The sequence below is a fragment of the Sus scrofa genome, chromosome 2, assembly GCF_054392235.1.
Source record: "Sus scrofa isolate SSC_HxYL_T2T_F1_AM1 chromosome 2, Sscrofa_HxYL_maternal_Yorkshire_Landrace_v2.0, whole genome shotgun sequence".
In the NCBI taxonomy this organism is placed as follows: domain Eukaryota; kingdom Metazoa; phylum Chordata; class Mammalia; order Artiodactyla; family Suidae; genus Sus; species Sus scrofa.
The window spans coordinates 18,957,681-18,961,872 of NC_139384.1; positions in this window are offsets into that span (position 1 = coordinate 18,957,681).

Here is a 4,192-nt window from a genome sequence, read left to right on the forward strand (position 1 = left end):
CCAACAAGCTGGCATCAAACAAAATTAAGGGTGGAGCTGACACTAGGTTGTAAAGCCAAGCTCTATAATCACTGAAAACAGTCAAATTATGTTCTAGGACACAGAGTTAGAGGATTTCAGATCTGGAAAGGTCAGATATTATTAAATCCAGATGTTTTGAAGCCTAGTGCTCTGTGCATGTATGACAGGGTGGCCCTGTCCTTTTGCATATTAAAAAAAACCCCAAAAATTGTGAATTTACTTTAAGACAAAATTTTTTCCATTTTGGCTGAAGTTATGTCTCTTGGGTGGTTAGTTACCTTACTATTTCCTCAATTTTCTTGTCTTCCAACTGGGCCAATTCCAATCCACTAATAACCAGCTACAATTTACCAAGGGCTTATCATGTGCCAGTTATGCAGTACTGATGATGTAGTACTGGAGATATTCTCTTTTAATGGATAAGGAAACTGAGGCCTGGAGAAGTTAAATAACTTGCTGAGTTCATGTAGCTAGTTAAGGGCAGAGCCAGGATCCATACCTGAACATGTCTAGACATGGAGCTCACTACAGTCCATGATACTTTGCGTTATTTAAAGGTCCCTAAACATGTCAAAATTCATTCAATGGAGTTCCCATCATGGCACAGCAGAAATGAATCTGACTAGGAACCATGAGGTTGTGGGTTCGATCCCTGGCCTCGCTCAGTGGGTTAACGATCCGGCGTTGCCGTGAGCTGTGGTGTAGGTCACAGATGCGGCTTGGATCTGGCGTTGCTGTGGCTGTGGCTCTGGTACAGGCCAGAGGCTATAGCTCTGATTAGAACCCTAGCCTGGGAACCTCCACATACCACAGGTACAGCCCTAAAAAAGACAAAAAAAAAAAAAGTATTCTATTGTAAGAATTTCTTATACTATTAAAGCTGCAAATCAGGATAAAAGATCCTTTATCTCTTCCACTTTCTGATGTTTGGCTCAGTAGCTACAGACACTGCATGGTTAAATTTGCATCTATGAAAAGGCATCTGGCAACATTTTCACAGCAACTTTGCTCTGCAGCAAGAAACAAAATTCAAATTCAGTGCTATGGGGAGTTCCCATTGTGGCACAGTGTAAATGAACTGACTAGTATCCATGAGGATGTGTGTCTGTTCAGTGGGTCAGGGATCTGGTGTTGCTGTGAGCTATGGTACAGGTCACAGACACACCAAATTCAGTGCTATATACATCAAACTGTTCAAAGTGACTCTGTCAGGGGATGGAGAAAAGGAGAGGTTGGGACTTTCAACTTTATAATAAAACAAGAATTATTTTGGTATTGGGGGGAAATATTTTCTCAGTGAAAAAAAAAAATTTCTAGTGATCAGTCTTTCCAGTAACTGCAATTGCCTTTTATTTTATTTGGAAGAGCACCAAACTGGGTTTCAGAAGACCTGGGCCCTGCTAATTACTGGTCCCATGCTTTGGCAAGTGACCTCTCTCTTGGCCTGTTTTCTCATCTGAAACATCAGAAAGTTGACCATTCCCACTTCAGCCGTGAGCTTTGCCAGATCAGAGGCTCCCAGACCGGGTTCCTTGGAATTTGTTGGCTTTGATCTGACTGCTCTGCATTCCAGGGAGAGCCTAAGTGGAGAGAAGAGTTCCCCATCTGTGTGGGGATGTGGCAAAGGGGATAAACGGCTCGGGCTTTGGCCTGCGGACAGTTGTGCAGGGCTGACAGGCCTCCCCAGCAACCCAAAGCATCCCCACTTCCCAGAACAATTCAGTCCTAAGCAATGGGCACATCCCGAGTTTACCCAACAATGCCAGGCAAACACTGCTGAGCAGTCACCTGAGTTGGAATGAACTGCCTGAAGCTGGAGCTGGAAAACATAGGACCTACCAGGCCTCACGCAGGCTCCGGGGGGTTGGCTGACTCAAAACTAATATTAGCGGCTGTTTTCTAAGCTTTGGATGGTGTGGCCTTTCCATAGATCATCACAACTTCCTGCTGTCCTTCTCCTGGGACAATTTCAGGATGATGCTTTGTCAAGAAGTTATTCAGACTGGGTGCATTAAAGTAAGTCGGTGGCAAAGCAAAAGACACGAGGCCGCTTGTGACACTGTGATCAAGGGCTGGGAAGCCAGAGGCAATCCTGGCTCTGCTGTGCACTGATTGTGTGGTCCTGGCAATTATTAACCTGCTCTGAACCTAAGTTTCCCCATCTGTTAAACAGGGGAAACAACACACAATCTGCAGAACAGGAAGAGGATGAAGTATGAATGTGTGTCATTCCCCCCCCTCCTTGCCGCCCTCTCCTTAACGAGATCCAACCTGGCTTCCAACTGCTCTCCCTCAGCTGGCTATTGACTTCCCCAAATTTCAGCCCTCTCAATAGCCACGGACACTGTTGCCCACTTCTAGCCTGTGGAGATGCTCTTCCATCAGCTTCTGTGAGTCACACGCCGCCGCAGGTTTTCCTGTTTCACTGGATGTTGATTCAGTCTCTCCTGGGGAGCCTCCCCCAGGCTGCGCTCATCTCCCACTTACTTGAGATCTCTCCCACAGACACCTCAAAGCAACCATCCCCAACCCAAATCACTGCTGTCCCGCTCCCACCCCAGGGCTACCCGACGTGCTACGTCAGAATGCGGGAGTCAGAGCTCTCTCTCCCAGAGAACAGGATCTGCCCAGAGTCCTTGCTGGAACTTGCTGGGCTTTGCCGGTTCTGTTCCCTCTGTTCCTTCTCCTTCTGCAGACATGGGTCTGGCTCGCTCCTCTCCAAAGTTCAGGTCTCTGCCCGAGCTACGTGACTGAAGCCTATCCTTGACAACACTCTGTAAAACCACACTCCCCATTTTAACCTCTCCCCTGTGATACTTCTCTTCACTGAGTTTACCATCATCTGACGTGTGTTTGTTTACTTTCCACAGCAGACCGTAACTACCTGAGCAGGGCTGTTACCGCCATACCCGCAACAGCTAGCAGACGGGAAGTGCTCACTCGGCTGGTAAGCGAGTCCACTGAGCTGCATTTCCACAGCCACCACGCCACCACTCCCAGCCACCTAAGTGATTTCTCTAAACTGCCAGTCCACTCTCCAGTGATCTCTTCAAACCTAAGTCTCATCACATCACTGCCCCGCTCAAAACCCTTCAAAAAACCCCTCAATGTCCTCAGAATAAAGTCTAAACTCCTAAAGCAAGGCTTCTGTGACCTGGCCCTGACCCCTCTGCCCTCATTCTCTCTGCTGGAGCCCAGGCCCTCACGTCCCCTGTATCTACTCAACCATCAACCTGCAGCTGAAATGCCAGGCAGCAGAGTACGGAGGAGCCTTACCCTGGCTCTAGACTAGGGGACTGAATCTCAGCTCTGCCACCTCATAACCCCGCTGCCTCAGGCAGGATTGCTATAAGGATTATATACACTCACAGAAAGGACTGGCCTACATAAAACCTGTTTATTATCATTGTTCTTCCAGGATACCCTCCCTGATGCCCTGGACTAAGCTGAACTATCCCATTAAACATGTTCACAGCACTGGTGGGGGCAGGGGGTTGCTCCTCTTCGAATGCTTATCCAGTGCTTTCTGCCCCTCGCAGGTCCTGAGCTCTGTGAAGGGCGCTGTCTCTGTCTTGTTCACAGCTTTGTCCCAGCACCTAGAGCATGTCAGGCCCAAAGGTGATGCAAATCACATGTTCATTCCTTCCCGCTATAGGGCTGCTTCTGGGCAGGTGCAAACCTGGCCCTCGCCACCTCCAGTGGGTCTGGTGTCCTTCAGGACAGAACAAACACCAACATCACAGCCCTTAGGTGGTGAGAAAAGCTGCCAAAATAACCCACAGCCTGACTTACAGACTTGGGAGCTGTGAGTGGAGTTTCTGGCCTCTTAACCTTCAAAAAAATTCTGCTTGGTTCCCTGTCTCTCAGGGAGCTTGATGGGAGTGACTGTTTCAGCCCTAAGCACCCCAGCAGGGCAGTGGTGCTGCCAGCGAGCTGGCTACCTCACTGGGCAGGGTCACTTCCGCAAGGTTTAAAGAACAAGGCCCTGAGGAATTTCCCAGGGAGGGGGCAGAACAAGCTCTACAGGAAGTTGGTAAAAAGAGGCTAGAAATAGTTTAACCTTATTAGTCTTGGGAAACCATGTGGTCATTCATAAGGGATGTCCCTGACCTGCTTCTCAGCGACTGGTCTCCAACAGGGAACCCAAAGAGAAAGCTCCAGACACCCAAGC